The 11729-nt window shown below is 42.9% G+C and overlaps 1 long non-coding RNA gene across 1 annotated transcript; it reads left to right on the forward strand.

Moving 5' to 3' along the window:
* The first annotated feature begins 10264 nt into the window (after window positions 1-10264).
* LOC142463837 (uncharacterized) lies at window positions 10265-11419 on the forward strand. The gene is made up of 2 exons (XR_012787521.1): window positions 10265-10403; window positions 10772-11419. It is a non-coding gene; the product is annotated as an uncharacterized LOC142463837 (long non-coding RNA).
* The last annotated feature ends 310 nt before the right edge of the window (window positions 11420-11729 follow it).

The following is an 11729-nucleotide window of genomic DNA, read 5'->3' on the forward strand; positions in this document are numbered from 1 at the left end:
CTACTGTAGTATAAAGAAAGAAAGAGAATAATGTCCTGCCCATATGGATTCATCAATAAATATCATTTCACAAACCTGTTAAGAAGTTTTCTTATGATTTTGGAATGCATTCATTTGTAAATTAATTATTGATTAACTGATTTTTGGCCTACTCAAAACAGTAAAACATTTTGTATATCTGTAATTTTTAAAGTAGTTGTGCCTTTATTTATTGTTAATTTTTTGGCAAACACATTAAGTGTGCAAAAAGTTGTTTTATTCACGTTTCACTTGAATGATTTTACAGTAGAAGCATAAAAGGCACTTGCAAGCTATGGTGTGTTGGGTGAATTCCAGAGACACTAGAAGTAAATGTTTAAGTGAATTAGGTTTATATTGCAATGGTGAGGATAGTGTTGTAATTATGGTTTACAAAGTCTTTGTCTTGAACCAAAGGTCTTTTCTATTACAGTCTAAATTACACTCTTTGTTTGTCGACTTTGCTATATGTTAATTACGGTATTTAAAGTCAGATGAGCAGAAGGCCGTTAAGATATCTAATTCAACGTATAGGGCGGCATGCAAGAAAGCAAAACTGTAGTAGAGGTAGTTTAATCTTGTCTCAAGTTCTCTTTCCATCCACACCAGCCTATGATTTGGGGACTGTCAATAGGAGGAGTTAGGGATGTACCCCATTTTCTCTGAGTTTATTTATTTGTAACATATTTTACCATGAAAGGATATCAATATAATGTTCATGTTTACTGTATGTTATTTTATTTTTTTAATAGTTTTTTTATTGGGTTTACATGCATTAAACACCAACATTACAACACTACAATACAGAAAAACAAAACAATAAGAAACAAAGAAAAACATACATTTACACAAAATTATTTTTGGTATTGCTCATAATACTTCTAATTTCAAAAATCAACACATTAACACAAATAATAATAAAAAGGAAAAACAGATCGTAGCATTTTTAAAGATTAACATCTGATGGTGTGTGAGCCTCGTACTCTATGCTGATGGATGCTCCTCTTGCACCCCACTCGCGGGGTTGACCTGCACTACCTTCAGCCAGTGTTCTGCTGACCTCGTGCAGATCGCTGCCTGGCTCTGTATCCCCTACGGTAGTCCTGAGATGCCCCAGACTGCAGAAGCTCTGACCCAGTGTGTTCCACCTCAACTTCTTAAAGACTCCTCTCCCTTCTAATCCCTCGATTCTCTCCATTGTCATTGGCTGATGTGGTGCCCATCATGAGTCAAATGCTGAACGCACATTGGAGAGGAGTCTGGCAGGACGTTGTGTGTATGTCTGAGTGCTGAATGCATTTTACACTGGGGTACATGGATATATCACATCTCTCTCTCGAAGCCGTCATCCAGAATGGGAAACGCGTAGAGCGTGGCCCACAGAACAGACTGAGAGGGAGAGGCAGCGCTGGAATATCCTTTGACGTCAGTTCCGGCGGGGCAGGAGACCGGAAGTGATGCATCGGCTCTAGCGTGGATGCGGAAGAGACTCGCAGCGGTGTCGGTGAGGTGGAACCCTGAGGTCGCGACTCTGTGTATCACCTGCTGTATCATACTTACCCTGTGTGTTATCTCTTCAACACTGTAAGCCTCCGTTTTACTTCATGGTATAAATGTATTTTGTTACCATCTACACTATGGTGTGTGTTTCTCTCCTTTGAGATCTGATGTCCTCCTACTGCTCCGGCCTGGAACCATCTTTGCCACGGTTAGATTCTCTGCTCCTTATTATCTACTTCATTGTGAGTTTGCAATTGGGAACGTTCCACTGATTCACTTCATTGTACATACAATATTGCACTAGGTAGTGTTATCTTTTGTATAAGGTTCATCATCGCTCCCTGTTTTTTTCAGTGTTTTTTTCAGCGAATTCTCCTATTGGACCATGAAACGGTCCTTTCTAAGGGTTTGAGTGATATATTTAACCTTGTTTTCACTTTTCACTTCATATTTATTGCATTCATTTGACTGCACTTATAAATATTTTGTACTCACTTTCACTTTATTGTGTTGTGTTAGTCACTTAATTATTCACTGTTGATGTTATACTGTACATTGATTTTGCACTGAGCACTTGAGAGCATAGAGAGCACCATCTTGTGTTGTTTTTACAATTTTAATCTTGTCTGTAAAGGTTACATACCCCAATAATCGTATCTCTAACTTTCCATGAAATGTCTGAGAATTGACTGTATAACCTCTGTACATTTAATGTAACCATGTATTGCTATCACAACTCATGCCCAGGACATACTTGAAAACTATAGGCAACTCTCAATGATTACTTCCTGGTAAAACATACAGTTGGGCCCCGCTCATACAGCGGGTTCCGTTCCAGGCTAGGGCCCCGCTCATACAGCGGGTTCTGTTCCAGGCTAGGGCCCGCTCATACAGCGGGTTCCGTTCCAGGCTAGGGCCCCGCTCATACAGCGGGTTCCGTTCCAGGCTAGGGCCCCGCTCATACAGCGGGTTCCGTTCCAGGCTAGGGCCCCGCTCATACAGCGGGTTCCGTTCCAGGCTAGGGCCCCGCTCATACAGCGGGTTCCGTTCCAGGCTAGGGCCCCGCTCATACAGCGGGTTCCGTTCCAGGCTAGGGCCCTGCTCATACAGCGGGTTCCGTTCCAGGCTAGGGCCCCGCTCATACAGCGGGTTCCGTTCCAGGCTGGGGCCCCGCTCATACAGCGGGTTCCGTTCCAGGCTGGGGCCCCGCTCATACAGCGGGTTCCGTTCCAGGCTAGGGCCCCGCTCATACAGCGGGTTCCGTTCCAGGCTAGGGCCCCGCTCATACAGCGGGTTCCGTTCCAGGCTAGGGCCCCGCTCATACAGCGGGTTCCGTTCCAGGCTAGGGCCCCGCTCATACAGCGGGTTCCGTTCCAGGCTAGGGCCCCGCTCATACAGCGGGTTCCGTTCCAGGCTAGGGCCCCGCTCATACAGCGGGTTCCGTTCCAGGCTAGGGCCCCGCTCATACAGCGGGTTCCGTTCCAGGCTAGGACCCCGCTCATACAGCGGGTTCCGTTCCAGGCTAGGGCCCCGCTCATACAGCGGGTTCCGTTCCAGGCTAGGGCCCCGCTCATACAGCGGGTTCCGTTCCAGGCTAGGGCCCCGCTCATACAGCGGGTTCCGTTCCAGGCCGCCGCCGTAAAGCGAAAATCGCTGTAAAGCGGGGCCCAACTGTACTGTATTGTAACTTTGAAAACAGAGACGCAGAGCTGTAACCCGACTGTTTCGCTGACAAATGGCATCTGACAAGGAGTTGCGCACGCGATAAAACTGTTGCTTAGTGACAGCCGGACACTCAGCTGCTGAGCGCGTCATGCCGAAAATCGCCAGAAAAACGGAACAGGTGCTGAAACGAATGAATATGGGTATACATTGGGAAACGCTGTATGAGCGGAGCGCTGTAAAGCAGAGCGCTGTAAAGCGGGGCCCTACTGTAGTATAAAGAAAGAAAGAGAATAATGTCCTGCCCATATGGATTCATCAATAAATATCATTTCACAAACCTGTTAAGAAGTTTTCTTATGATTTTGGAATGCATTCATTTGTAAATTAATTATTGATTAACTGATTTTTGGCCTACTCAAAACAGTAAAACATTTTGTATATCTGTAATTTTTAAAGTAGTTGTGCCTTTATTTATTGTTAATTTTTTGGCAAACACATTAAGTGTGCAAAAAGTTGTTTTATTCACGTTTCACTTGAATGATTTTACAGTAGAAGCATAAAAGGCACTTGCAAGCTATGGTGTGTTGGGTGAATTCCAGAGACACTAGAAGTAAATGTTTAAGTGAATTAGGTTTATATTGCAATGGTGAGGATAGTGTTGTAATTATGGTTTACAAAGTCTTTGTCTTGAACCAAAGGTCTTTTCTATTACAGTCTAAATTACACTCTTTGTTTGTCGACTTTGCTATATGTTAATTACGGTATTTAAAGTCAGATGAGCAGAAGGCCGTTAAGATATCTAATTCAACGTATAGGGCGGCATGCAAGAAAGCAAAACTGTAGTAGAGGTAGTTTAATCTTGTCTCAAGTTCTCTTTCCATCCACACCAGCCTATGATTTGGGGACTGTCAATAGGAGGAGTTAGGGATGTACCCCATTTTCTCTGAGTTTATTTATTTGTAACATATTTTACCATGAAAGGATATCAATATAATGTTCATGTTTACTGTATGTTATTTTATTTTTTTAATAGTTTTTTTATTGGGTTTACATGCATTAAACACCAACATTACAACACTACAATACAGAAAAACAAAACAATAAGAAACAAAGAAAAACATACATTTACACAAAATTATTTTTGGTATTGCTCATAATACTTCTAATTTCAAAAATCAACACATTAACACAAATAATAATAAAAAGGAAAAACAGATCGTAGCATTTTTAAAGATTAACATCAAAGCTCTCACCACACATCTACTAACAGAATCTGGCACAAGATCCCCCATCAACAATATACAATTATATTTCCTCAAGGGTGAAATTATCTGTGACCCATCGCAGCAATCAGTCTGAGGAGACCCCAAGAGGTACTGTATGCTCAAATGTCTGTATGATTGAATCCTTATCTTGTTGTGACATAGTAACAATAAACTTTCCCTATTTTTAAAAAAAAATGTCTCGGTTCTTAATTCTTTATTTATCTCAGCTGCTAATATTTCCATCGTCATCAATTTATTCAGAAAATAGTTTAAAATATCTAAAGTGGGGTTCGGGCTTTATCAATTTCACCATCACTGTTTTCCTTGCTGCAAGCACGCCAATCTCTTGTCTGGAAGCATGCCCTGGGAGATGGTTTCAACCGTCAATAGACTCCAGCTGCATTGGTGCGACGCTGCACACCGCCGCTAGCAGCAACTTGAGCGTTCCCCGCACAGAAGACACAGCGAGCAGATAGGAGGTAAAACATATGTAGCCCCTTTTCCCCCCTTGTCCAGGGTGACCACGTATGATGCTATTACCTGAGTGGCAAACAGGAGGCCGGATCCTCCGCCACTGGGAGCCTGGGGTGTGGGTAATGAATATACTAACAGCGCCTCCACCTGGGAAGGATCCTCACACAGTGGGATAGCCCCACCCAAGACAATACAGTCAGTAATTGCACACAAGGGTATATGTAACAGTATTTACTGAACAGTAACTTATAACAACAACTATGTAACATAACATAACACCACATCACAGTATAATGAGCACCCCTCCCTGTACCATCAGTGAGTGTACCAAATGTACTTTGGGTGCTAGGCACCAATACCCTGCTATCCCTTCCCCAGTGCCCAGCCCACCCAAAAGTGTAAGGAGTAGCGCTCTACCGTGAACTGTTGGTGCACTTGTTGAGGTACCTGCCGAGTACTCCAGTACACGGTGTGGCCGACTTAGAAATGAGGATCCGCCTGATCCAGCGACGTGGCCCTCAGCGCTGGTGTCCGCTTCTGCATTGGGTGGACTCCGGTAGGAGGGTCTCACCTTTAAGAGTCTTTAACACCGCGGTGGCCTGGTCCCAGACCACAGACCGCGATCACCACACGGCGTGTTCCTTGTGTCCCCGACACCATAGTAAAATGGGTAAGCGTCCCCATCTATGGGGCCTTCCCTGCAGCAGTCACCTGCTTCACATGATTGGGACCTATCTGGAACCAAAGGGGAGTTTCTAGCCTAGTCTGAGTGCCACTGACACTTAGACCCTAGTAATAACTAACTGTATAGTTAGAAATAATTGGACACTGACACAATTTTCATAATTTTGTCTCTGTATGCCACCACAATGGATTTGAAATGAAACAACCGAGATGCAATAGAAGTGCAGACTTTCAGCTTTAAATCAAGGGGTTGAACAAAAATATCATATGAAACGTTTAGGAATTGCAACATTTTCATACACAGTCCCCTTATTTCAGGGGCTCAAATGTAATTTGACAAATTAACACAATCATAAATAAAATGTTCATTTTTAATACTTTGTCGAGAATCCTTTGCAGGCAATGACTGCTTGAAGTCTGGAACGCATGGACATCACGAAACGCTGGGTTTCCTCCTTTGTGATGCTTTGCCAGGCCTTTACTGCAGCTGTCTTCAGTTGTTGTTTGTTCGTGGGTCTTTCTGCCGTAAGTTTTGTCTTCAGCAAGTGAAATGCATGCTCGATCGGGTTGAGATCAGGTGATTGACTCGGCCATTGCAGAATATTCAATTTCTTTGCCTTAAAAAACTCCTGGGTTGCTTTCGCAGTATGTTTTGGGTCATTGTCCATCTGTAAAGTGTAGCGCCGTCCAATCAACTTCGCTGAATTTGGCTGAATCTGAGCAGACAATATATCCCTATACACTTCTGAATTCATCCGGCTGCTTCTTTCTTCTGTCACATCATCAATAAACACTAGTGACCCAGTGCTATTGCAAGCCATGCATGCCCATGCCATCAGACTGCCTCCATCATGTTTTACAGATGATGTGGTATGCTTCGGATCATGATGTTCCAAGCCTTCTCCATACTTTTTTTCTTCCCATCATTCAGTTACAGGTTGATCTTAGTTTCATCTGTCCAAAGAATGCTGTTCCAGAAGTGGGCTGGCTTTTTTAGATATTGTTTGGCAAAGTCTAATCTGGCCTTTCTATTCTTGAGGTTTATGAATGGTTTGCACCCTTGTGGTGAACCCTCTGTATTTGCTCTCATGAAGACTTCTCCTTATGGTAGACTTGGATAATGATATGCCTACCTCCAGGAGAGTGTTCTTCACTTGGCTGGATGTTGTGAAGGGGTTTTTGTTTACCATGGAAAGGATCCTACGATCATCCACCACTGTTGTCTTCCGTGGACGTCCAGGCTTTTTTGTGTTGCAGAGCTCACCAGTGCGTTCTTTTTTTCTCAGAATGTACCCAACTGTTGATTTGGCCACTCCTAATGTTCCTGCTATCTCTCTGATGGATTTTCACTTTTTTTTTTTGCTGCCTAAGGGTGCCCTGTTTCACTTGCATTGAGAGCTTTTTTGACCGCATGTTGTGGGTTCACATCAACAGCTTCCAAATGTGAATGCCACACCTGGAATTAACTCCAGAACTTTTACCTGCTTAATTGATAATGAAATAACGAAGGAATAGCCCACACCTGTCCATGAAACAGCTTTTGAGCCAATTGTCCAATTACTTTTGGTCCCTTGAAAAAGAGGGGGCTACAAATTAAAGAGATGTAATTCCTAAACCCTTCCTCCAATTTGGATGTGAATACCCTCAAATTAAAGCTGATAGACTGCACTTTCATTCATTATTTAACTGTAACTTGAATATATTTTGGTACACAGCCGAAATAACAAAACTTGTATCAGTGTCCAATTATTTCCGGACCTGTCCTTGATAGGTGTGACAAATGAGGGGATATTCATAGGAATTTATATCTCTACATGTTACTACTTTTTGTTCATTGAGCTCCACTGAGAATTACCCACCGCCCAGGAGCACCAGGCAAAAGGAACCATGCTTGTGCAGAGTGTGTGAAGGTGTGTAGCAATAGATTACAGATAAGGCAAACGTACCCTATTTCCTCGATTCTAAAGACGCACCTTTTTTTCCGATTTTCACTTGTCTGAAATCGGGGTGCGTCTTAGAATCGATGTATTAAAAAAATAAGGAGAGGTCCCATGTCAGCGGAGTATGAAGCGGGCAGCGGCGAAAGCAGGAGAGGTCACACGTCTGCAGATGGTTGAAGATGGACAGCGGGGGGAGTGCAGCGGGTGTGCGGCAGCAGCAGGACAGGTCCCATGTCTGCAGGTGAATGAAGATAAGAAGACGGCGGGTGTCCGGTGGCAGCAGCAGCAGGAGATATTAATAGCAGGAGAGCTGAGCAGGAGCAGAGCGGTATAGGGGAACGGTTTGGGAGGTGCACACGGTAACACTGGAAGTTGACCGGTGTCTGACTTCCGGTTACAGTGTGCACCTCCCAAGCTGTTCCCCTATGCTGCTCTGCTCCTGCTCAGCTCTCCTGCTATTAATATCTCCTGCCGCCGCCATAGCACGCCCGTCTGCAGTCTTATCTTAATTCACCTGCAGACTTGGGACCTGTCCTGCCACCGTACTCCCGCCCGCTGTCCATCTTCAACCATCTGCAGACGTGGGACCTCTCCTGCCGCCGCCGCCCGCTTCGTCCTCCGCTAACATGGGAACTCTCCTGAAACATGGTAAGTGACAAAGTAATTTTCCTCGATTGTAAGGACCAAATCGAGGGTGCGTCTTACAATCGAGGAAATACGGTATGTAATGTCTTGAAGGGCAGAAGCTAAAGATAAATATGGTTTTAATAAGGAGTCTGCTGAAGGTTCACAATTTTATTTGTTTTCAATTTTTCAGTGTTTAGACGTGTTTCCATCATGTTTTTGACACTGATGCTAAGGAATATGTAATTCTGCATTCACTTTTATTTTATGTCTGTCAATAACTACATTTTTGGAGTTCTTAAAGAATTGCTGCATGCAAACCCTCTCCCCGATTTCCTGACCTCGTCCAGCCCGGTTTATTGACTCAGAAGCAACGGAGTAATAAAGATTGGTCTGAGGAGGAGAGTGTGGGTATGTGGGATTAATTATTGCATAGGCAATACGTTAACACTGTTATTTTAATGGAGCTTTTGTACATAAAGAAAGTTAATTATAAGCGGCAGAGAAGATCATTTTTTTATTTAAAAACAATTGACAAAATGAATTAATCAAACAGATAATTTTTGTATTGGTCTCTAGCAGAACTCAACCCTACAGGTGTTACTGCTCCATTTCTTGTTCTTTACTGAAGCTGGCAGAGTAGTGCTTTTAAGTAATTTCATTTTACAGGTAATTTGGAAAGCTGATGCTTCTACCTTCTGATTGTGTACACCAGCGGTGACCAACACCAGTCCTCAAGGGCCACCAACAAGTCAGGTTTGCAGGATATCCCTGCTTCAGCACAGGTGTCTCAATCAGTGGGTCACCAGTGCTGAAGTATTGAGATCCTTAAAGCAGCAGTCAAAGCTGTCGTTTTTTATTTTTTTTATTTGTTTCCCGTTTAATATGTGCATCAATAAAATTCACACAATGATAAGTAATTAGCTAAGTTGCCAATCGAGCCGTTCTCATGTGATCGATCGGTGAAGATTCGGCTCGGTGGTTCACCAAAGGGCTGTCAGTGCAGCAGAAGAGGACCAAAGATGTAAAGTTCTGTGGGGAAGATTATGTGACCAGGCTGTCACTAGATACAATTGGTGCACTGCTAGAGAGAGGGCAGGGCTCAAAAAGGGGTGTGCCAGAGCCTGTTTCAGAAGAGGAAGGGGATGTGACTTTGTAAATGGTTGTTATAGAGACAAAAAATGCTTGTTCCATTATAATACATTAAAAATTGTTGTTTAAAAAAAATGCTACGAGTATTTTCTCATAGTACAGAACTGATTTATTAAAAAAAAACACATGTATGATATTGCTTGGTCTGCAGCTTTAAAACCTTACCTGTTGGTGGCCCCTGAGGACTGGAGTTGGCCACTCTTGGTGTACACTGTTGAACAGGATTTGCCCTCTCATTCACAAGCAGAGTCCTGCCCTTCATCTACTTGGTTGGTTGACCGGCAGGAGGTGTGCCTAGGGCAGGGATAACATCTATTTTATGCACAACGCTTTTTTCACTAGCAGCCCGAATGGAAACAACCACCGATATTTTACCCCATTATCCCTAAGCTGTTTGGTAATGGGTTGGAGGTTTCTTCGTCTGCTTAGGGTCACTGGGGGGGGATAGATCTTGGAATATTTGTAGTCTGGTCCCTTCAAACATAATGGGGTTCACATTTCTGGTGACCTGGCTTAGGGACTCCTTGGTTTTAAAATAATGCAGGCGTAAGATGATATCTCTGGGCAGTTCTTTGGGCTGCGGTTTTGCTCGAAGAGCCCTGTGGCACCTATCCATCATTAGTTCTTCCTTTGCTTTATCAGGCATTATGGATGATAGCCATCATGATATAAATTCTTCACAGTCCAAGACAGACTCTGGAACTCCTCTTATCCGTACATTATTGCGTCTTTCCCTATTTTCCAGATCTTCCTGCTTATCAGCCAGGTCGGCAATTTGGGTTTTCAAGTAATTAGTAGTTTTCTCATTTTTTTTTGGAGTGCCCTGGTTGTCACCTCCTGCTTTTTCTCTAGCTCATCAGTTCTCATTCCAATGCTTGATATGTCCCTCTTCAGGTCCTGGATTTCAGTTTGGAATAGAGTTTTGAGATTTAAAAACAGCTCTTTGAGATCCTTCTTTAGGTCACCTTTTGTAACCCATTCACTGTCAGCTCCCCCGCTGCTTTCCCGCTCTGACTCATGCTCTGAGTCAGAGCCATATTGTGAAGCCTTTTCAGACTGTCTCCCCTTGCCAGGCGTTCCGGTCTGATACCTACGGCTTTTCATGTCGGGTTTCTTCCTAGGGGGTACCACTGGCATCCTGGTGATATCCGCTGCCAGTTGCTGTGTTTTTGTTTATGTTTGGGACACTTTTTGGGGTCGTTTGCTTTAATTGATTGCGCTGATAAGGACAGAGCTCAACACCACGCTGCCATCGCCTTATCAGCCGCGCATGCGCCTCCACAACGCTTTTTTCAATTATAGCTCCATGAGTGAACTGTAGGCCCGAATTGTGTACAATGTGTACTGCCACCATGCTTGAATTATAGGCCCCAATTGTGTTACAAGAATTGTTTAATGCAAATTGCTATACTACTTGATATAATATTGTGTTATTCCTTTTATTTTTAGCCGACGTCTTGAAAAACAAGTGGAAGAATTTACGTGATTCCTTCCGTAGGGAGATGAAGAAAATCAAACATCCACGCTCTGGGGACGCAGCTATTGGTTCATATGACCGCACACCTTCGTGGCTAATCTTCACCGTGATGGCGTTCTTGAAAGTGCAAATGACACCTGCACGCACTTTCTCTAATCTGGAAAACACTGGAATCCCTGAAATCACAGAGAAGTCTGCAGACGCATTAGGGGATGAAAGTTTGGAGGACACTTTGTTCAGCGAAACCTGTCATTATCTGAGCCCCCATCCAAAAAAAGGAAGCCTCAAAAGCAATTTAATAAACAATTAATTTCTCTAGAAGAAGAAAAAAATGGACATGATTGCAAATGCATTCAAAGAAATTTCATCTACCAAAGAAGCTGATGAAGACTTATTTATTTATTTATTATCTGCCAGTAGATCGTATAAAGAAAATGGCTTTGCGTCATAAAATACACTATGTGGTTCTGAATGAGGTTCAAGAAAAATAAATATATTTTTAAATGTAAAGATATTTCATAACTGTTGTGCACGCAACTTGAAAATGTTAATATGTATGAATATCCCAAATGTGTAACAACCCCCCTGTCCCCACGTTTAATAAAGTTCTTATTGTTTCACATGTCGCCGTTATTATGATTTATAGAGGACACAATATTTTAAATTACAACATTGTTATTGAGCTTTTCTCGATAGGGGTACATATTAAAGAGTGCCACGGGAACATCATATTAAAGAGTGCCACGGGAACATCATATTAAAGAGTGCCACGGGAACATCATATTAAAGAGTGCCACGGGAACATCATATTAAAGAGTGCCACGGGAACATCATATTAAAGAGTGCCACGAGAACATCATATTAAAATAACTAAATAGACTTGAGTAATACAGCATACAACACCACTAACATTGTGGGTGGTAAAGTTAA

The sequence above is a fragment of the Ascaphus truei genome, chromosome 12, assembly GCF_040206685.1.
Source record: "Ascaphus truei isolate aAscTru1 chromosome 12, aAscTru1.hap1, whole genome shotgun sequence".
Lineage (NCBI taxonomy): Eukaryota > Metazoa > Chordata > Amphibia > Anura > Ascaphidae > Ascaphus > Ascaphus truei.